This window comes from Nyctereutes procyonoides, unplaced genomic scaffold (genome assembly GCF_905146905.1).
Source record: "Nyctereutes procyonoides isolate TBG_1078 unplaced genomic scaffold, NYPRO_anot_genome, whole genome shotgun sequence".
Classification (NCBI taxonomy): Eukaryota; Metazoa; Chordata; class Mammalia; order Carnivora; family Canidae; genus Nyctereutes; species Nyctereutes procyonoides.
Window position 1 is genome coordinate 30,243,108 of NW_026575132.1, and position 23,427 is coordinate 30,266,534.

The 23,427-nt window shown below is 49.4% G+C and overlaps 1 protein-coding gene across 1 annotated transcript in view; it reads left to right on the top strand.

Moving 5' to 3' along the window:
- The first annotated feature begins 824 nt into the window (after positions 1-824).
- DLGAP2 (DLG associated protein 2) overlaps positions 825-23,427 on the top strand; it is a 685,607-nt gene continuing 663,004 nt past the window's right edge. The window contains exon 1 of the mRNA XM_055345374.1: positions 825-924. The gene's annotated coding sequence lies outside the window, so the exon portion shown is untranslated. The remainder of the gene's footprint in view (positions 925-23,427) is intronic.

Below are 23,427 nucleotides of genomic sequence, written 5' to 3' on the forward strand. Positions count from 1 at the left end.
GTTCCCGTTCCCGGGATTGCCAGGCGGTCTGTCGGAGCTTGGCCCGTGGGTCTGGGCTGTGCAGGTCGCTGGGACGGCGCGGCGCTTCCAGTCCTTCCCCCGCGCTGGGGTCCTGTGCGCGGCGGAGAGCAGACCCGGCGGCGGCGGCGGCGGCGGCGGCCCGCGGGGGGCGCGCCCTGTCTCCGGCCCGGCTCACCCGAAGGAGGCGGGTCCCGCGGCTCCAGCGCAGCCCTTTTTCCCGCGGCCCCCCCCCCCGCCCCTTCTTCCCCGCGGTCCCCCGCCCCGCGGCCCTTCTTCCCCGCAGCCTCCCCCGCACCTTCTTCCCCGCGGCCCCCCGCGGCCCGCGGCACGTGTGCGCCACAGGAAAGCGCGCCCGGAGGGAGCGAGCGGCTCGGGTCTAGGGCAGCGGCAGGACGGGCGGCCCCGGGGCTGGGGGGCCTGGGCCGGGTGTCCTCGGGGTGCGGGCCGCCCCCGGCGCTGGGGCACGTGCGGAGCCGCGCGCTAACTTCGCGGCGCCCGCCCGGCCGCGGCAGCTGGGACCGCCGAGCGACGTGCGCCCCGGTCCCCGCGCCTCGGGCGCCCCGCGGGCCGCGCCACAGGTGGCGTCGGGGCGGGGCCGGGCGGCGGCGGGCGGGGCGGGGCGGGGCGGCGGGGGCGCGGCGCGCGGCCTGGGCTCCCCGCCGGGCCTGGCCCCTCCCCAGATGCCGCCGCGCCGCGCCCCCCACCGCGCCGGGCCTCCCGGGCGCCCAGTGCGCAGGCGCCGGCGGGGAGCTCCGACCGTGCGCCGGGCTCGAGCGCGGTCGGGGCGCGGGCGGCCCCGCGGGCTGACGGCCGGGGCCGGACGGACGGACGGACGGACGGACGCGCGCCCTGTCGCCCTGCGCCCGCTGAACTCCGAGGCCGAGGATGTCCGCGCGGAGGAAGGTGCGGGCGGGGCGGGGCTCCGGACCCTGCGCTCCCGGGCGTGGGCGCGGCGGGCGGGCAGCCGCGGGCCGGGGAGGGGGCGGCGTCGGGCTCCCGCGGGGCAGCCGCCGGGGCCCGGGCCGGGGCCGGGGCCGGCGGGGCCACTCGTGCGGGGTCGCGGCGGCCGCAGCGCGGGAGGGGGCGGCCGCCGCCCGCTCTTCTAGGGGGAGCGCGAGCGCCGGGCTTTTTTCGGGGCGGTTGCTAGGCGCGGAGCTCCCGGCGCAGGGTTTTGTAACCAAGCCTCCCCCGGCAGCGGCTGTTGCTGTTCTCGGCTCGCTCGCTAACGATCGCAGAGAAATAATGAGGATGTAACGATCGCAGCCTGCGCTGCCAGGGCTGGGGGCGGCAGGCACGGGCTCTGCGAGCGCTAGCAGGTGAGGCCGGGCTGCGAGGGAGCCCCAGCCCACCTGGCCGCCCGCCCCGCGCGCACGGCGCCCTGAGGCTCGCCGCCAGCTGGACGGGAGACCTGGGGGAAGGTGAGGGGGAAGAGTTAGGAGGGGTCGGGAGGGGGCGACAAGGCGGAGTGTCTCAGAGGTCAAGGAGGTCTGCAGGTGGACGGGGGAGAGGGCCCACGTGCAAACGGGGGAGGGTGCAGGTGGAGACGGGGTAGGGCCCAGGTGGAGGCAGGAGAGGTCTACGGATGGAGAGAGCGGAGTCCGTTGAGGGGAGAGGGCACAGGTGGAGATGGAGAGGTCTGCAGCTGGAGAGGGCGCAGGTGCAGGCGGAGAGGGCGCAGGTGCAGGTGGGAGGGGGCGCAGGTGGCTAGAGGACGGAGCCCGCCGGTGGTTGGAGATCCGCACGGGAAACTCAAGGCAGCCTCGTTTCCTCCGACTCTTCCACACTTCTCAGCTGCTGCGATTCCAGCCGCCTGCGTTCTCTTCCGCCAAACGCATGGCGATTCCGGCCGGGGCTTGGAATTGGGAATTCGTGACTTCTCAGCCTCCGCTGCCTTGTATCGATTACAAATTAAGCGATGGGTAGCGGATTCTTCCTCGGGGGTGTAGATGCTGCCGGCGAGGGCTGGCGTGGTTTCCGAAGAAGCTGGGAATGTTAAGCGCACAGCTTCGTCTGCCACCTCGGAGGCAGGAGAGCTCAGAGGAGGACTTCAGACAAGGGCTTTCCTGGGGGCTTCATCTCCTCCCCGGGGCCTGGGCCCTTGCTGGCTGTGTCCGTGGGGTGCTCGGATGTGATAGGAAGTGGCCGCCCTGGCACTTCTTGCAGATGGTGAATTAGCTCTGGTGACTAGTGAATCCCCAGGCTCTCAGCACAGGCTTGGGGAGGCCATGTAGCACCTCCAGGGGGACGGACGCTCCTTCTCCTGTCTCAAGGCTGACGTCACCCCCACCCTCTCCCCCACAACTTGCAAGAAGCAACATTTACATTTGAGCTTCATGTGCCTACAACACCATTCTCATTTTTCTTCTTTCACAGTCTCTGGGTAAGGTAGTGGGTAACCAAGGCAAAAAAAAAATGGCGAATGGATGAAAAAAAAATTGTGATTTTTTTTTTTTTTTTGGCAGGTCAGGTTGTTACTCTGGTGTTAAAAAAAAAAAAGTCATTAATCAGGATTTTCCAGTAGCCAAATTGTCTTGTGCAGGCACTGAGTGACTCACAGATTGGCTCCAACTGTAATTGTGGAGCATGTGTACCATTTCCTTTTAGATGATATGACTTTTTCATTGCTTGGAAGGGAACAGATCGGAATATTTTATGCCCCACATCTGGCAACACGACTAGCAGGCTCGTCTCTGCTGAGGCACATCTGGGCAAAGTAGGGACCTAATGGACAAAAGCAGGGGAGCACGTCCTGTCCTACAGCACACTGCCTTTTGCTGCATCGATGCAGATGTCCTGTCCGGCATGGGGGGGTCCATACATGTGGGGGGACTCCCACTGATTTCCCCTACAAGTGCATCCTACTGTGTGTCTGAGAACCACTGTGCCTCATCATGAACTCTCTCCCAGAAATCCTCTGTTCTGGGTGAGGACATCGGTAAGCCTTGGGTGATTTACTGCGGTGACCTGTCCGGTCCCGTCTGCAGGATCATTGTAGGCTACAGGGTAAGCTTAGTGAGTGAAGGGAATACCACCTCAAATATTCCAAAGGGATGAAGTGCTTAAAATGAGAGTTTTCTCACCACAGAGATGTTTTCTCAGTTGAGCGTTCTAAGCCAACTTTTCATTCCGTTAATCCGTTCCCTTTCCTTCCAAGAAACTTTGCATTTGCAGTAGAGTTGCCCAAAGTGGTCCTGCTTGAGACAGAAATAAACATCTATTCTTTTCCCACTATTTTTGTATGGCTTAGGTTACTGGTGATTTAGATGAATTAATAAGGATTTATTTTTTATGGAACTCAGGTTCCTTTTGCATTTTCTTCAGGGTAACACAAATACACCCCCCTATGGAAACCTATTGCTTCTCTTATATTTGTGTACTTTGGGATTTCTCCCAATTTCAAAAACAAATTAAATATTAAAAGCAAAACTATGCTCTGCTACATTTGGGTCACATTGGATTCCAGATGCCAGAATCCAAGCACTTGTGAAACTAAAGGGTTCAAATGTGTTTAATATTGTTCGAGGATTCCTTATGTCTCTCTTAAGCAGAGTATCTTTCATCTTGTGCCTACATGATGAAATCGAAGAAATGCTGTCATTCTTTTGTGACTGTATTTTGGGAAAACTTCATGATTACCCAAGGAGTTGAAGGATGTATACTTTGAGTATAGATTTTAAAGGGAAATTAACTAAATGTATCATTTATTGACCCCCCTGGAAAGGATATTCTACGGTCATTCATTGGATACAATAAAAATAACTATGATTCATCCTGTGGGACAGATGGGAGTCCTCTTTAGAGCATCGCCAGCATGTTGGTTCTAAAAGAATCATAGGCTACCATACAGGAAGTTAGTAGGCAAGACATCTTGTGAAGTTAAAAAATCATTCTTCATCCACCCTGGTTCTGAGTCCAGGGTCCCAGCCGAACACCAGATTTTCAGCTGTGTTTTGTCGCTTTGCCTGGTACTTGTGAACACAGAAATTAAGCTCGGTGCTTCGTGCTTAACGAAGCAAACACACTTGTTTGTAGGGAGCGGGGACTGTGGGCTTTGGGTCAGCAGGGTGGGGCTGTAGGGTGCAGATTCCAGTTTACATCCCGCATCTGCTTGTGGGAGGGCATGCACCCTTCCAGCCCCTCTCCCTCCCAGGGACTGATCCAGTTGTCATCAGCATCCGGCTCTTTGCACCGGTACCTGGGCACCGTATGCGGGCACCATATGCAGACCCCGGCTCTTTGTTACGGCCCTCACTCTGTGCTCTGGCTTCGCCTGCTTCTGAAAGAGCTGCCCCACTGAGCCTCTCATGGAGCCCCCCCCCCCCCCCCCGCCGTATGCCCTGACACTGCCTGGAGGGGTGCCTGCCCATGCCTCCGGCTGTTCTCACAACTCCCACCAGGCACATCAGAGAAGATGCCTCCCCCCGGCTGGTTGCTAGCGGTCTTCCTCTCTGGGTGTCCAACGCTCTCCGTGTTTCTGGGCGGGTCTTCGAGATGAACTCTCTAGATCAGCTTGATAGGCTTCGGTTGGACTTCCCATGCAGTGTGAATTCACTTTCCCAGGTGACTGCTTGTTTCCCGTGGAGGGTCCCCTGTGCCCCCTCTAGACTCGGCCCTGTGCATAGAGGCGGGCTTCTTTCGGGGTGAAGGAAGTCACAGTGCCATCCCTGTCCCAGGAGCTTTCCTGTGGACCTTGATGTTTCCTACGGTTGGGAACTGCATATGTATTGTCAGAAAGTCCAGCTAAAAACACGCAGGGCCTGGAGTCTTTGCCCTCAACTCAGGAGGGGATGGTCTCTGTGAAAAGGAAGCCACATCGTGGGGACCACCTGTCTGTGGGAGACCCAGGGGCTCTGGCTGTGCCCGGAGATACCTTGGTCCTGAGACCTAGTTGCGCTTGGAGCGTCATTACTGCTTGACTTTTCAGGTTTGTGAACCAGAAAATCTCCCCAAATTTGATTTGGGTTTTCTTTCCCTGAGGACCAGGTGGTATGTAGGGGGTTTAGTTTCTCCACATTAAAGCTCTCATCATGGTGATAGGTTATGTATCTTCAGGTGATACTTTTGTCTGATAAATCTTTTTATGTGTGTATCCACAGGAAAATAATTATTCCAAAGAGGAATAAGCATTGTGAGCCTATTCATAAGAACGCAGTAAATATTTAAAGTAACTTTGCAGATGTAATTGGTCATTGTCTTTAAAATGATGTACCATACTCTGCACAAAAGTAACAATATTGAAATGATTCCCTTAGGGCCCATGGAGTCTATATTATAAGCCAGGCAAAATAAAATTATCCTCTTGTACTAAATGAAAATCTGTCCTACTGGTTTCACACAGCCTTGAGCAGCAGGATCCGTGTTGGCAGCGTAGGTGGTGATGAAGAGTGCAGGCTCTGGAGTCAGACCTGCTGGGCAGCCCAGGGGCCTTGGACAGTTTATTTGACCTTCATTTGCTTCAGTCCCTTGTCACTGAGAGAGGGACACATACAAATTAGCTTTATAGGATAGCTTTAAGGAACGGGGTTTAAAGGAACTGATGACTGTGGAGCACTTAGAATGGTGTGCGCAGTAAATACTCAGGAAGTGTTGACCGTTTTGGATCATGAAGTGAGATGCACCCAGTTTGAGCCATTGTGCGTTGGGCATAATGAGGTGACGCTCTGAGTTCCCATAACACCTGGGTATTCATTATTTCTGCTCTTAGTTGTCTATTTTGCTGTTTCCCAGAAGTTTTGACCCAGCCTCACCACAGAGGACAAGGTTAAAATGTTCATCAAATAGAGATAAACGATCAGAACAAACAAATATGACAACTAGGGGGGTTAACATAATTTTTTTTTTTTTTGGTTAACATAATTCTTGATTGAGTTTCCTTTTCACCTGGTCCCCCACAAAACTCTGAAAATACATGTCCTCTCTTGATCACCTCTTGGGATGGACTGTGCATACTTGTTTTCCAGTGATGAAGAGATTTTCCTCGGTGCTAAATCAGAAAAGACGTTCTCATGGCAGACTTTGCATAAAGGGTTTGAGGCTATGTGGGACATACCAGAGTGTTTTCATGGTTGTGTCTTGCCACGGACTTCGAAAGTCCTGATAAAACATGCAGACCCAATCGGCACAAGGGCACGATGATTTTTCCCAAGTATTCCCCGTATTGTCTCCGGGACCAGAGTGGAGCTCTGGGGTCAGGAGCCGGGTCTTTCTCTGTGTCCTGCCTTAATCTGCTACCGTTTAGTGCTTGGGGGTTGCAGAGCCTGTGGACAGCTCAGGTTTCTTAGCTCTGACGTACCTTCCTATTTCCACATGCTTCCGTGGACGTGCCCAGTATACCTGTCTTAGCCAAAGATGCATAGCTGTGTGGTCTGAATGTGACCCCAGGTGAGTGGGGTCGTCATGGCCATGGTCTCCGTCTCCCATCTCACTTCAGGGAGTGGTGCTCAGTCTCCAAGTTAGAGCTTAGGAGCCGTGACAGTAACGTCCCTCAGCCCACAAGATCAGCTAGGTAAGGCTCCCCGTGCTAGTAAACCTCAGCTTGCCCTGTGGTGCACCTTTGACTTCTCTTCCCCTTGCAGAGTGACAGCTTTTGAGGGAAGGTCGTTGCCTGAAGGTCAGTCTTGCTATCTGTGAACAAGAGCACTGAGCAGACGGCCTGGCCGTCCCGGATCTCACCCCATGTCTGTGTCTCCTCCTTCCGCAGGACTCCCTGTGTGGTGGCCTAGGCTCTGCTCTCAGGTCCCGTCATGACTTGGCTACGGGCAGAATGACGCCCTTCCCCTGCCCACACGTCCCCATTACATCTCCTCTGTGCGGTCCTCCGTGGACCCCCTCAGACCTCGTGTAACTGCGATGTTCCCACTGACAGGTTCTCCATTCCTTCCCCGTGGTGGTTCGTGCCTTGGGGAATGGTCCACGGGAGCTCCCCTGTGCCAGCTCCCGAGTTGGGTCCTGGGCGTTGAGGAGAAGCCGTGGGGGGCAGACCTGGCCATCCCCCAGGCCTACTGCATGTGCTACGTCTTGTTACCCAAGAGGTATCTGAGTAAGTGACTCCCCAGCCGGTTCCCTTGCTGGTGCTCTGCGGGAGAGGCTCCACACGCCCGTTTCTACCCATCGTCTCTCTCAATTCAGTGTGAGGATGTTGGAGATACAGGACACGAGGGGCATGCCGGTGCGTTTGTTCACTGTTTTTATTTTGCTAGGATATGAAACTTTTTTTTTTTTTATGATAGTTAGAGAGGCAGAGACACAGGCAGAGGGAGAAGCAGGCTCCATGCACTGGGAGCCCGATGTGGGACTCGATCCCGGGTCTCCAGGATCGTGCCCTGGGCCAAAGGCAGGCACCAAACCACTGCGCCACCCAGGGATCCCCCAGGATATGAAACTTTTGGCTCTTTAAAAGTGACATCCATTATTCTGATGTTCTTTGGAATTTGACAGCTTCTGAACAAATTTCTGAGCATCTTTTACTCTTAGAAACAGTATAGGATCTATTTTTAATGTAGAAATAATCTTAAACAGTCGAATGTTATTTTTTCAAACTTCTATTGTGGCCATTTTGGGATATAACATCCTGGGTCTACACTAAAATGTTCTAGATGGTGTCTCTAATTAGATGAAAAATTTTATTTTTGTTGTGAAGGATGGGTTACATAGCTCACTAAAACCACCAAACAGTATTCAGTGGTTCTCAATTTATCCACTTGCTTGTTTCTCTGATATTTTCTTAAAAGTCACAGCACTTATTTGAAATAAAACTTCTGTGTATAACTAGTCCCATCAATTTCACTTCTGGGAACTTAGCCTAAGAAGATAATCACGAATTTATAGGGAATTATCTAAATACTATCCAGTCCAGCTTTGTTTTACAGTAAAATATTGGAAAATACGAAAAATGAGAGGTTAGATAAATTCACTGTTACAGCCTCGTTACAAAAAGTGCACATTCATTAAGAAGATAAGAGTTGGGTACTTAATACCACAAAAAGGGGTTCATGTCACATTAAGGGACAAGAGGAGATTACAGACAGCGCCTTCTCACCCCGTGTCTCAGAAGCTTCTCTGTGTGGAGCCCCGGGGAGAGACAGAAAAGATAGGCCAGAGTGGGGGCACCCGGCTCGGGTGCTCGGAGTGAGGAGTGGCTTCTCACGGCGGCCTCCACGCGACCCCACCCGGCCACTCCAGCCCACGCTGCCCACACTGGGCTCCCTCCAGGCTGCCCCCGGAGCTGGGGCCTGTCGGGGCACCGGGGCCCTCACGGCCCTTGGCCCTGCCTCTGAGCGCCGGGCCCCCACAGTCACCCCTCCTGCACAGAGCCTCCGCGTGGGCCCGTTGTGAGGGGTCCAGCCATCCCTCCTGCCCCCGCGAGCTCCCCGGCTCCGGTCTGACCCGTCGGGGGATTTACTTCATCGTTGGATGTTTGTCTCCTGTCTATGATCGCCAGCATGCGCTGAGCACTTGCAGGGGGGGCAGGCCCTCCGCTGAGCGTGTCACACACCCCTTTGTGTTCCTCCCTTGCACCAGCCTCGGGAGCTCGGGACTGCAGGCTTCTGCGCGTCACGGATGCGGATGTCAGGGGCCAGAGGTTAGGGAATGTGTCCGGGGTCACATGTATGGCCTGCCAGAGCCAGCCAGTGCCTTGGGTGGCTCGTCGGCTCTGGGAGGAGGGAGGGTTGTGTGCATTTTGGTCGCTGCTGTGTCCCAAGCCCCTAAAATACTGCTGGGCCCGTGGTGCTCAGTCAGTGGTTGCTGAGTGGGTGAGTACTGATCCAAGTACTGATGGTGTTCACCCGTGGGTGCTGCGATGGAGACACAGTGTCTGCCTCTCTGTTTTCTGTTTCTTTTGGCCTTGGGGTGTGGACCGTCCACAGAATGTCTGAAACACGGCATGTTACTGTCGTCATAAAGGGTGGCAGGTGGAATGTCATCGGGGGTCCTGGTTTGTTCCCATTCTGTGCTGGGTCTTCCTGTGATGGCCCAACCCCCCGGGGTGCGGGTGATGGCCTGACCCTTCACCCCCAGGTGTGGCCACAGCAGGTAGGGGCAGAGGACTGGCCCTCTGTTGGGACCTGCTTGGTGCTGTGACCAAGTCCCTGTGCCGTGTTCCTTATGCGACACGGCTGAGCTTGGCTTCCAGCCCCGTCAAGAACAGGTTTTCTGGGACTCTGAGTGCTTTCCCAAGAGGGGTGGTTCTGTACCCAGGTTCCTGCCATCTGTGGCTCTGCTGTCCTCGCACGAGCCTTCCAGGGTCCTCGCCCTCCTCACCTGACCACGAGAGGGAGGAGCTGGGAGGACTACGTGGGGTGGAGCCTGGGGGACAGACCACTGCGCCTTTCCCACGGCCTCTGTCACCTGCCAGGTCACCTGAAGGCTGGCAGTGGCGGCTCACTAGTAGGACTTGTGGGACCCTCTCCAGGGGCATCTGTTTTCCATCCCGGCCTTGCTTTGCTCGGGATTGGTCGTCATGCAGCTGGCGTAGCACGGTCGTGTGCTGTTTTATGCAGAGATGTGCGGGGCACCTGGATCAGGTGTGGTAGGGGCCATGCGGACTGCCAGCCAGGCCACACGTCCTGCTCTTACCTTTGCTGCGTAACGCTCAGTCAGGGTCCACACCTCAGGGCTGGAGACAGACGTAGGTCTTGTATCCTCCCATGGCGTATCTTAGCGTCTCTCAACCGAGGCCTCTCCATAGGGGGTTGGGTAGAATGAGGGTCCGCGGTGTTACAGGTAATAGCATCTCTGGGGACGACTCGTGTTGTGGGTGGTCAGCAGCGCACCACCTCCTCTTTTGGCTTTGCCTGTGAGCTTTCGTTCCAACCCTTTAGAATTTCCCTCTATGTTAGATTTAGAATATTCTTTGAAAAGTTTTCAGTGTTTTCCCAGGAACCAGAACAGACAGGACCTGGAGGCCAAAGTCTTATTGTCGAACTCAGTAGCGCATTTGCTTGGCTGCTGGAACCTTTCTTGCCAACACCTCTTGTTGTATATATTCCACCTTAAAAACTTTCCTCCTGGGGCAATGGCTGTCATCTCCCTTAGCTGGGGGAGAAATGGGAGGCTAGCTGGGGAATTTAATATGTTTTCTTTTCTTTTCCAGTCATTGGCTCTGCTAAATATTTAGAAATCATACAGATGTGCAAATTAATGGCTTCAAAGTCACCAATAATTCCATGACCTAGAAACTCATTGTTTTTGTCTTGTTTGCTTCTTTCCCATCTTATATTTTATTTTATTTATTTATTTTTCCCATCTTATATTTTAAACCAGAACTGGGAAAGATAGTGTTTTTTTTTTCTTTTCCCCCTTTATATTCTTTTATGAGAACTTGTCCATATTTTCAAAATATTCTCTGATGACCTGATTTTATCTGAAGTGCAGTATTCCAGGATGTGGTATTATTTAAGCGTTTGCCTATTGCCCCATGTTCACTTGCTTACCTAAATGTTCGGCCACCATTCTGGGGTCTGACTGGGGCCTTGGTGGCTTGTGGCCCCATCACTCAGTCTCTGCTTCCATCTTTATGTGGCTTCTTTCTCTCTCTCTTTCTCTCTCTTCATGTGGCTTCTTGCCTGTGTCTGGGCCACCTGTCCATCTCCAGTCTCTCTCTCTCTGGGGGCACTCTTGTCCACGGATCAGGGACCCACCCGGATGACCCGGGAGTGGTGGCTCCTCTCCAGGTTCCTAATTGAATCACACCCTCAAAGACCTCTTTTCCAAATAAGGTCAGGGTGCTAGATTCCAGGCACTGGAGCGTCTGTCCCCTGGGGGCCGTGTTGGCTTGCAGCAGTGGGCATGAATGTTCCCAGAACTTGAGACTGCTGCAAGCTCCTTGTGGAGCAGAACATCCCCACTGGCATGGTGTGAGTGCTCATTTTGTGGCACCCTCCCCACCCCTGGGAAGAAGGGGGCAGGTGCATTGGTCATGGGTCAGGTTGGGGCTGTGTAAGAGCCACAAGAGCAAAGGAAAGGAACGTCGGGCAACTTTTCTGTGCCCACTTGGAGAAAACTGAAGGCATGCATGGTGCGCCTAGAGGCACGTTTGTTCTTTTCTTTAAAGATGGGTTAATACCCTTTATGTATGAAGATTATTTCCACGAGTGCATAAAAATGAACAAGGAATGAACAGCAAATTCATAAAGGAGTCAGTAGCTTGGTCAATAAGCATTTCGGGAATGGCAGAATCACTAATAAAAGTAACACAAAGGCAAACTAAAAATCACTATTTTAAACTTATACAATAGGTTATTATTTTAAAAATAATCAATAGCCACACATTTTCAGTATTTGATTATCAGACATCCGAGCAGGAGTCCATTACTTTGTGTGCCTTCAAACGTCCTGAAATCCACCCGCGAGGCATTTTCATCTGCCAAGTGCACCGTCCCTAACGCTCACTTCCCCTGCGCTTCACAGCTCATCAGAGAACACTGTGTTCTGACTTTATAATGAAATGTAGATTTCCTGTTTCAAAAGGTTTAATGGGATAGCGTTTTTTAAGGAGAATTCAAGCTGGCTAAATTTAGTGCTTGAAAAATGGCCAGTCCTAAAATAGACCTATTCTGAACTGTCGGACCCGGGCTGCAGGATTTTGATGGAGAAGGTGAGCTGACCGGGCTGCTGGCGCCTGGGAGCTGGGCCTCCCGGAGCGACGGCGGCCGCTAGCGGAGCGATGCCGCAGCCACCCTCCCTGGAGACGGGTCTCCCTGTGCTGTCTTGCCGCTTCCAGTGCTTCGTGACACTACTGTCTAGTGGCATACGAGCTCCGGACTCGTTTCTGATCATGTTCGGGGTGTCTCTCCCCATCCCGGTCTTTCACTGGCCGGTTCAGGGCCCTCTCTCCTGGTCCTTGTGGCTCTCTCTTGTGCAGACATTTAATAAATGAATCTTACAGTTTAAAACACATGAGCACTTTTCTGGGTTTCCTGCCTCTTTCCTAATCCTTATGGTAAGTCTAAAATTCCACTTCACCTGACGTTCTCAAGCGTATTGTTTTTTTCTTGATGCACCTGCTCCTCTGGTTCTCCTTTGTAGAAGGGTTGTCTGCGTCAGGTCCTGCGCTGTGGTCAGAAAGGAGGGCGAGATGTGGTCCTTGCCCTCCGGAGGTTCCTCATCTGGTGGGAGCCACAGAAATGGTATGACCAGTTGGCCGTTGCACAGCACTTACTGGTGGGGTCTGATGCGCAGACTGGTAGAGCAGGGACCCCGCGGATCAGGTGTGCACGGGGTCTGGTTGTCCTGGCATTGGTTGTCCAGGAATGGGGGCTGAGGCTGCAGGTGGGTGTTCAGAGCACTGTGTCCTGCCAGTTTGCCTGCTTTCACACTCTGGGCCTGTTCCTTCGGCCCTAAACGTGGTGGATGCCACCACATGGGGGTCTGGATCCCCTTTGAAATAAGTGGGGGGCTGCAGAAGGTGACCAGGAGCCGTTGGCACCCATGAAGATCCACCCAGCCTCTGGCAGCGGATCCAGTGGGATCGTGCAGATGTGGAGTTTGGCTTTTGGGCCGCTCATGATGAAGCCCCTGGGGAGTGGGGTGCAGTCTGGCCGGGTCCCCTTGCCAGAGTGACCCCACCGCTGGCCCCCCTGCAGACAGCCTGCCTCTGGGGTTGTTCAGCACAGTCTTCCTGTCAAGTATTATATTCCTTTGTCCATCCAATGGACTCCTGCTTGTCTTGTTTTCAAGATTATTTTTAGAAACATGGCAAAAGCCATGGTCACTCTTGCATGGTTGTTTTATCCTAAACCCCCACCTTAGAAGAACACAGATTACAAGCTAAGGGAGTGTGTTTAACTTGATTTATTTGGGTCACATATTATCATTTCTCTCTTGCAAACATGCAAACAGTGGCCTTGAAAGGTTTCACAGTGTGGGACACAAGCCAGGAAACTTAGGCCGGGAGTAACCATGCACTGTCCACCTGTGATTCCAGGGGAGGGAGGATGGACAGCATCCCCCTGGGCTGCGTCGCTCCCCTGTGTCTCAGAGCAGAGACTTTACCAATGCCTCTTTGGAGCAGAAGTCACATCAGGGCATGTTAGGAAGGCTCAGTGTTGTTTTTTTTTTTTTTTCCTTAGGATAGTTGACACACTGTTACATTAGCTCCAGGTGTGGGACGTAGAACTGGTCAGCTCTACAGGTTATGCCGTGTCCACCGTGTGTAGCTGAGTCTGCCAGCGTGCCGTCTGCCCTGTGCGGTGCCTTTCATCCCCGACACGTGTCCTGTCTGGAATCTTTATCTCCTGTGCATCTTCACCCGTGGTGCCCCCAACCACCTGCCCTCCCACAACCAGCAATTTCTTTTCTGGATTTATAGGGTGATTCTCCTTTTCCTTTGTTTGATTCTTTGTTCTTGTAGATTCTACATATGTGTAAAATTGAATGGTACTTGTCTTCCTCTGACTTATTTCACTCAGCATACTGCCCTCTAGGTCCGTCCATGTTGCAAATGGCAAGATGTCATCCTTTTCATTGGCTGATTAATGTTCTGTTGTGTGTGTGTGTGTGTGTGTATAACACCTTGATCCATTCATCTATTGATGGATATTTGGGCTGCTTCCACATCTTGGCTGTTGTAAATGATGCTGCTATAAACAAAGTTTATACATCTTTTTAAATTATTGTTTTGTTTTCTTTGAGTAAATACCAAGTAATGGAATTACTGAATCATAGAGTAGTTATATTTTTAACTTTAAGGACCCTCCAAGTGGCCACACCAGCTCGAATTCCCACCAACAGTTGTAAGAGAGGGCTTCCCTTTCTCCACCTCCTTGCCAACACCTGTTGTTTCTTGTATTTTTTAATTCTAGCTATTACAACAGGTGTGAAGTTATATCTCATTGTTTTGATTTGCTTGTCCCTGATGATTAGTGATATTGAGTGCCTTTTCATCTGTCTGTTGGCCACCTGTGTGTCAGTTTGGAAAAAATATCTCTTTAGGTTCTCTGCCCATTTTAATCGGATTATTATAATTATTTTTGTGTGTTGAGTTGTGTATTTTATATGCTTTAAATATGAATCCCTTATGGATATATCATTTGCAAATATCTTCACCTATTTGGTAGGTTACTTTTTCATTACTGGTTTCCTTTGCTGTGCAAACAGTTTTTATTTTGGTTTAGTCACAATAGTTGAATTTTGGTTTTGTTTTCCTTGCTAAAGGAGACCTATCTAGAAAAATGTTTCTACAGTTGATGTCAAAGAAACTACTGCCAGTGCTCTCTGCCAGGGGAGTTATGGTTTCAGGTCTCACATTTAGGTCTTTAATCCATCTTGAGTTTGTGTTTGGTGCCGGAAAGTAGTCCAGTTTCATTCCTAGTCATGTAAGTTGCATGACTTACAGTGTCCAGTTTTCCCAACACCACGTTGAAGAGACTGTCTTTTCCCCATTGTGTATTCTTGCCACCTTTGTTGTAAATTATGTGGCCATGTAAGCTGTAAGCATGGGTCCATTTCTGAGTTTTCTATTCTGTTCCACTGATCTAAGTGACTGTTTCTGTGCCAGGACCATACTATCTTGATGACTATAGTTTTGTAGTATTTCTTGAAATTTGGGGTTGGTGTTCTTTTTGTTTTTCTAGGTTTCTCCCCGCCCCCACTCCCCAGCCTTGTTTTGGGTTTTATAGCCTTTTGTGGTTCTGTAAAATTTTAGTATTATTTTTTCTAGTTCTGTGAAAAATGCTTTTGGTATTTTGATAGGGATTGCATTGATTCTATAGATTACTTTGGGTAGCATAGACATTTTAACAATATTGGTTCTTCCAGTCTGTGAGCACAGGATGTCTTTCCACATGTGTGGTCTTCTGTGTCTTTCATCAGTATTTTATAGTTTTTGAAATATAGGTTTTCACCTCCTTGGTTAAGTTTGTTGCTGGGTATTTTATTTTTTTGGTGCAGTTGTAAATGAGATTGTTTTATTACTTTCTTTTTCTGCTACTTCATTGTTAGTGTAGAGGTACTCAACAGATTTCTGTATGTTAATTTTGTATCCTGCAACTTTACTGAATTCACGTATTTCTTTTTTTTTCTTTCTTTTTTTCTTTACTTAAATTCAATTTGCCAACATGTAGTACAATACCCAGTGTTCATTACATCAAATGCCCTCCTTAATGCCCATCACCTAATTCCCCATCCCTCTACCCACCTCCTCTCTAGCAACCCTCAGTTGGTTTCCTAGAGTTTAGTATCTCTTATGGTTTGTATCCCTCTCTAATGACTTTCCATTCAGTTCCCCTCCTTTCCCTTATGGTCCTCTGCATTATTTCTTATATCCCACTTATGAGTGAAACCGTATGTTAATTGGCTTTCTTTGATTGAGTTATTTTACTCAGCATAGTACCCTCCACTTACATCCATGTTGATGTAAATGGTGGGTATTCATCCTTTCTGGTGGCCGAGTAATATTCCATTGTATGTAGACCACATCTTCTTCATTCATCTGTCCATGGACATCGTGGCTCCTCCCACAGTTTGGCTACTGGGGACACTGCTGCCATAAACACTGAGGTGTAGGTGTCCCGGCGTTTCACTACATCTGTGTCTTTGGGGTAAATAACCAGTAGTGCAATTACTGGGTCATAGGATAGCTCTATTTTTAACTTCTTGAAGAACTTCTTTACTGTTTTCCAGAGTGGCTGCACCAGCCTGCATTCCCACCAACAGTGCCAGAAGATTCCCCGTTCTCCACATCCTTGCCAACATCTGTTGTTTCCTGTCTTGTTCATTTTACCCATTCTCAGTGGTGTGAGGTGGTATCTCACTGTGGTTTTGATTTGTATTTCCCTGATGGCCAGTGATGTAGCAGGTGAATAACCATTTATCATGCAGATGGACCTCAAAAGAAAGCAAGGTAGCAATCCTCATATCAGATAAATTAGATTTTAAACCAAAGACTATAGTAAGAGATGAAGAGAGACACTATATCACACTTAGAGTCTATCCATTACGAAGATCTAACAATTATAAATATTTATACTTCTAATTTGGGAGCAGCCAATTATTTATTATTTCTAACAGTTGTGATCTTTAAGACTTTCTAAATATAGTATCATGTCACCTGCAAATAGTAACTTTTCCTTACCAATTTGGATGCCTTTTATGTCTTTTTCTTGTCTGATTGCTGTGGCTGGAACTTCCAGTACAGTGTTGAATAAAAGTGATGAGAATAGGAATCCTTTTCCTGTTCCTGATCTCAGAGGAAAAGCTTTCAGTGTTTCACCACTGAGATGTTGTTGGCTCTGGGTTTGTCATACATGGGCCTTTATTACGTTCCGGTATGTTTCCTCTAAACCAACTTCAAGAGTTTTTGTTTTTTTTTTTTTTTTAGATCATAGATGTTGAATTTTGACAATTTTTTTTTCTGCATCTATTGAGATGATCATGTGATTTTTATTCTTTATTAATGTGTTCTATCATACTGATCGATTCGAGGATATTGAACCATTCTTGCAACCCCAGAATAACCTCACTGGATTGTGCTGAATGATCCTTTTAATGTATTGTTGGATTTGAGTCTCAGGATTTTTTAGTGTGTTTCTGGGTGAGTATGGCCACAATTTATTTATATTGAAGCTTTGTATGGGGGGGGCACTCAAATCAGTAGGAAGAATCAAGTCTATTTAAATCATAAGTTTACTCAGTAAACATTTCCTTCTAGGAATAAAGAACTGAAAGAATTTCTGTGAGATAGGAGGCATCACTGAAGGTCTTCAGAAATTATGGGCAGATTTGTGAGGAGTTGAGGCCACCCCAGAGGGATTAGGAGGGAGGGGGGTGACTGCGAGGTTGCAGAGAGTTACAGAGAGAGAGAACAGAAGAAATAACCAGGAGATGCAAGTCAGTATTCAAGCCCTGAAGCTTCTTTGAATTCTTTATTCATCTGTTCAAATCTCATAGACATAAAGAATTTATCAATGCACCAGATGGAGATTTACCAATTTTTAAACAAAATGCATGTCCTCTAAGATGATCCAACACAATAAAATGAGATAAATAATCATTATTTTCCTTGAGGTATTTAAAAATAAATGTACAGAGAAAGCACGGTTAAGTTTTACAGTCTGCCACAACTTAGGGCTAATGGCCCTCTCTGTCTCTGTAATTGCAACAGGATGGGCATTTCAAGGCCCCTGAGAGTCGGAGCTGTGGAAACATACAGTATAGTTTTCGGTTCCCTCTAAAGCGATGCCTTGGTAACACCGTCATTGCTTCCAGCCCCTTTTCTGAGGGGAGGGCTTCTTGCGCCTATGAGCTGCTCATTAGTTTCTCCTGCCAAGTGGAAATGGTCCAGCAGGTGGGCTGGTCCCACAGGAATTCCTGAGCCAGCTCTTGGCCCCTGCAGCTGTGTCTGCACGACACATCCAAACTTCCCTGGGCGGCCGGGTCCCTGATGGGTGTCTGGCACATCCAGTTGCCAGCTTCATCCACGAACACTTCTAGGGTTTACCAAGTTGCAGCTCCACTGGACTTTGACAACTTCCACTGTATCTTAAACAAAGGGACAGATCTCTCCTTAAATAGCAGGAAATCACAGGTTCAGTAGGATGGTGCTCGCACACCAGGAAAACTTTAAGTGTGGATTTCTGTGTGTCTCATCTCTTTTTCTGTGTGTGAAGCCTTTCATGGAAGGCCGAGTGAACACAGGTTAGAAACAAGGGCTGCAGGATTAGCATCCTCTGTTCCCATAGAAAGGAACACTCAACAGTTAGATGTCTGTGGCCACGAGTGGAAATCAGAGAGGGGTAGATGCCTTTGTAACCAGGATATGTATTTTTAATCCATCTGTTAAATCTTCCTAGCAATTTGTTCTTAAAATTTTTTATTTATGAGAGAGAGAAAGAGAGTGCAGAGGGAGGAGCGAAGGGAGAGGGACAAGCAGACTCTATGTGGACTGTGTAGCCAATGCAGGGCTCGATCCCACGACCCTGAGATCATGACTTGAGGCAAAACCAAGAGTCAGACACTTCTCCGACTGAGCCGCCCAGGTGCCCCCTTCCTAGCGTTTGTAATAATCTGGATAACTTTGGCTGAATTCTAGATATGTGGTGATTATATGATTCTTTAGAAGATACTTTTCTGTGCATGTCTGGTGGATGCAAAGGAGAACATTCCTGTGTTTTCACTCATTTGATGTTTCCCAATGGGCCAAGCATTGTGCTCAGCGTTACGTGTATTTTGTAAACAAGAAGGCCCTTGCTGGAGTCTGTGGAGGGAGGTAAATATTAAATAACTACATAACAATTTCTAGAAGTGTCTTCACGATTATAATCACAAGTCTGCTGTGGGGGCCACTCTGAAGGAGGGGCATTAGTCGTACAATGACAGGCAGCCTGGAGCGTGGGGGCAGGCGTGGCATTTCAGGTGAGTTCTGAAGGCTTCCATCAGGAGTCGGGAGCAATGTGTGGGGTGGTGAAGGGAATCGTCTTCCAGGCCCAAGGAAAGGGTGTGCAGGGGAGCATCAGGGACTCTCCAGGGCTCCTGCCTGGGCCAGTGGAGGATGGTGCCATCCTGGGCAGTGTCAAGGGTCTGGTGAGGTTGGAACCACTAACCCACTCCTTGGGGATATTCTCTAATCTGCTTCTAGGTGGTATGGACACAATTGCATATTTAGGAGGATTTTAAGAGAATACTAAGTGCTGGTACTATAGTTTGCAAAGCCCGGTCTCATTGTTTAGGTGTGGTGTGGGATTTGCTTTTCCTCCTCCAGCTCTCCAATCTCTATTTGTATCCAGCCCACCTGGAGATCTTATCCATTGTCTTTTGGATCCTCTGGAATCTGTTAGATCCCAAAGTGCTCAAGGCAAAGTTTCTGGTCAAGCCTCACATTTCACAGATGGGGAAACTGAGGATGGCTTGCAGCTGCTCCTTTCCGTAGGAGTGCTCTTTCCCTCCACCAGGCTGTGTGCCCCGACCACACCCTCCCCCCACTGTGCTTGAATTAGTAGAACATTCTCTTAGCAGGTCTCCGCCTCCAGTCTCCCTCGGCTTGAAACCATCCTACACACAGCTGCTGGGATAATCTTTCTAAGGCCATTTTTATCATGTCACTTCTCTGCATGCTGTTTTCTGTTGCCTTTTGTCAAATCCAGATTTCTCCCTTCTGGCTTTCAAAGCTTGCTGCAAAATATCCTCTTTCCTGGGGCACTCCACATGAAGCTTTGTGGAGCAAACACTGCTCCTGTGGGATTCCTGCTCATGGTTTCCTGTTGCCTGCCACTGGGCCTTTGCATAAGCCACATCACCCACCCGGGAAATTCTCTATTAACCTGTTTCTTTGTTCCATTTCTCCCTCAATCTGTGTCCATTTCTCTTTCCTATCTAACTCTGAAGCCCTTTTTATCCTGGAACGTCTATTCTTCCTCCAACTCTGGCCATTCCTTTACTCTGTGGTTGCTTTTAGTAGTTGTTTGTTCAGCGTAGATGATTCAGAAGATGTCCTATGCAAGCGATCTTAAACTGCAAACGAGTCATCCTAGAGTGGCTACAGAGAGACTTACAAATAGATACTGGAAATACCCCACGCTGAGCTTTCTTGAAAAGAAGGGTTCCCGTTATGTGTGGACAGTGATGCAGTTACATGAGATTGGCGTATTTCACACTAGGTTTTAAGCGATGTGACCCCCATGCTTGACTGGCAGACAGGATGCCGCAGCATGCTTCTCAGAATGAGGCCGTGGCTCCCACGGGCCCAGGAGGTTCTTCAGTGACCTGTGCCTGCCCGTGGGCAGAGGGTGCTGGCTGCCGGGCTATGTGCTCCCTGGGCCTGGGTGTGGAGTTCAGAATCCGACTCTGAATCTAGGATCAGATGTCTTTGATTTAGAGACTGTGTATCTTTGATTTTCCCATTTTAGAGTCCTGTTTTAGCAGAACCCAGATCCTGTAGAAAGTGGTGGAAGCTGAATGCTCTTCCATAGAAAACTCGGTGTCAGATTTGCTGTGTAATCAGAGCCTGAGCCTGTTCTCCTTGTGGATTGAAAAGCCAGCGGAGCGTTTATACTGGGTGTATGCCCCTCAGCTGTGGGATGCGCGGTCTTGGGATGACCATGGGGCACGATAGCGAATGAGTGGGTGAGGGCTGGGTGGCTCTGCCCCTCCTGACCTCCAGGCTGTGTGCACTTGGCTGTGACAGCATCGGTGAGCATCAGTCCTCTTCTCCATGGAATGGGGGTGGTGATGGTGCCATCCCCTCTGCACCTGTGCAAGGAGGCTGTGTGAAACCGAGGATCCCAAGATCTAGGGAGCCCGCGGGACCAGCCAGAGGTGAGGCCTGGACTGATGTCTGGGTTCCCTTCCTAGGGCCGTGCGCTTGCCTGAACTCTGCTGTGTCGCTAAGCAGATGGCATCCTGGTGAGAGCTCCGTGCGCACACAAGTAGTGAATGTGGTTTGACCATAGAAATGACTATACTCAGAAGGTAACATTGCATCTCCCATATTAATGGGAAAGCACTTTTAAATTACTTCTCAGCTGTTCGTTACAATCCAGCAATCGTTAGGAGAGACTGTGTCTTTTATTTTTACTGATTAAAACTTTGAATATTTTTATGGAATTAGAAGTGGCCCAACAACTCGTCATGGGACACATTCAAAGTATGACTACACAGGTTTTCCTGGAAACTCCCAAAGTATGTGCTTCCATGGTCCGTTTCGGTTTCTGATCTCAATGGCTTGGCCTCAAATTGGTCACCCCCAGTGCTGTGTGTCTGGTATAACTTCGTCATCCACGTGCCGGGAGCCCTTGGACAGAGTGGGGCTGGCTTAGCTTTTCCACACTAACCTCCCATCATGTCTGCTGCTTTCTGCAGACCTGTTGTTGTGGGGTCTTCTTTTCCAGATGCATCCCCAGCCATACCTCATCACAGGTCTGCATCTTTCTACCATGTCCATTGCACAGACCATCCACACTCTTCCCCCAGAATCTGAGTCATAGTGGGGTCCTGCAGAGTGTCCTCTGAGACCCGAGTCACTCAGTGTTTCTCCCTGATGGTCATGGCTCTTCTCCACTGATAGGTTATCTTACTATAATGCATCCATTGGTTCATCCATTGGCTGAGAGCTGACTTTGGCAGCAGATCGCCGTTTCCTTTGCTGTTGCCCCTTCCCCCAAACAGCTGTGATTATGTGCACATCACCCTTAGCTCTGGGGCCCCATCTCTAAGTGCATGGAACCAGATTAGATAATTTCTACAGTTATTCTCAGTTCTAAACACCAGTTTCTCTACTTTTGTATTTTTTTTTTGTTTACCTGTTCAGCAATATCTAATTTGCATATTTACCCTTGCACAATATAGGTTCAAACTGTGTTTTATTTTTTTACAAAACTAAATATATTTTCTCTTATGGTTTTCATAATACTTGCTTTTCTTCAGCCTACTTTGCTGTAAGAAGAATATGGTATATAATACATATAACCTGCACATTATATGCATTAATGTATATAAAGTTAATATATGTTAATGGAATGTTCATGTTATCGGTAAGGCTTCCTTGTAGTCAAAAGTAGGTTATTAATAGTCACATTTTTATGTTTTTTTGTTTGTTTTATTTTTTTAAAGATTTTATTTATTCATGAGAGAGAGAGAGAGAGAGAGGCAGAGACACAGGCAGAGGGAGAAGCAGGCTCCATGCAGGGAGCCCGACGCAGGACCTGATCCCAGGACTCGAGGATCACGCCCTGGGCTAAAGGCAGGTGCTAAATGGCTGAGCCACCCAGGGATCCCCTTGTTTTCTTAAATAGTTACATTTTTGGGGAGTCAGAAATTATATGTAGATTTTAGTCCTCATGGGGGTCTGGTGCAGCTAACCACTGTGTTTTTAAAGGATCAACTCTACTCTGACCATTAAAGACAATAGAGGTTCGGCTACCATATCCTCAGGTAGCACCCCAGGCATGGTGCTAGATGCTGTGTTGACGGGATCTCACTGAGCTCCATGAGACCACTGTGAGAGTGGTTCTGCTGTTGACAGACCTGAGCTAGACCAACAGAAAGAGAGAAGACTCAGATAAAGAAAATCACAGATGAAAGAGGAGACATTATCACCAGTGCTCAGCAATAAGAGGATCATGTGGACTATCATAAATAATGATACATGCCAGCACATTGGATATCCTAGAGGAAATGCGTAAATTCCTAGACACAGAACCTGTCAAGACTGAGTCAAGAGGTGGGGAGCCACAACAGACCAGGCACATATAAGGAGAGTGAAACCGTCATCAAAACCTCCCAACAAAGTTAAGCCCAGGACCAGACGGCTTCACCTCTGAGTTCTTCCACACATTTTAGGAAGAATTCATACCAATCCTTCTTCCACTTCCAGAAGGGAGAAGTAGAGAGAACACTTCCAAACTCATTTACTGAGGCCAGCATCACCCTTACATCAAAGCTAGTTGAGATCCCACAAGAAAAGAGAGCCAAAGGCTGTATGTCTGTGATCAATCTGCTTTAGCCTGAGGGGACCAAAGCCACAGATGGTAACTGCCTGAGGGTTCCAAACTGGTCAGGTGCATGGGTTCCGCCCTGCTCTGAGGCCATAGGTGCTGGGCGGGGCGAGGAGGCAGGATGCTGTGATAGGGTTGGCTGTATTGAAAGCCTTCCTAGTATTTTCTTCATAAGAATGTGTTGTGTATTTGTACTTTCTGTATAAACTTTGAAATGGTGATACAGACCTTTCTTTAGTGGAGAAAGCCCTTAACACCATTTCCTTTGTTGAATATGAAAACTTGAAATGTGTTTCATCTTAATATAATGTCTTACATACATATTAAGGTGAAATATCTATGTGTCAGTATATGTTGATGGTACAGAAGGAATTCCAGTGAAAAGCAATACCTTCTTGTTCTACTTCTCCCTATAAGGGAGGAGAATCGTGTGTAACTAAGAGTTTTTGAACAGACTTTATTTTAGTGCAGTTTTAGGCTCACAGCAGAATAGAGAGGAACATGCAGAGATTTCCCTTGGACCCCCTGTCAGTTGTCAGCGTTGATTGTTACCGACAGGAGTTACGGCAGGTGACGCTGCACACCTCATCACCCAGGTAACATGTCCTCATCACCCAGAGTGCCCGGTGTGCCTTGGCATCCCTCCTGGTGGGGCACATTCTCTGGTTGCATGCACGGGGCAGACACGTATCCACCATCATGGTGTCACCCCAGGTGAGTTCACTGTGTAGCTCGCTTGTGAGTGTTGTGGTGTGTTCAGGTCTTCTGGGCTGGTTTCCTGTCTCCTGACTAATCCCCTTTAATGTTCCTAACTACTCACACTTGCCCCTTGTCTCAGCAGAAGGAAGTTATTGCCTTTCGATCCTTCTCTTTGCTAACTCACTAACTTAACGAAACGGTTTCCTCCTCTACTGCTCAGTACATCAGTTCCAGGTTGTTTCACCCAACAACCCGTTCTGTAAGGTGGGGACACAAACAC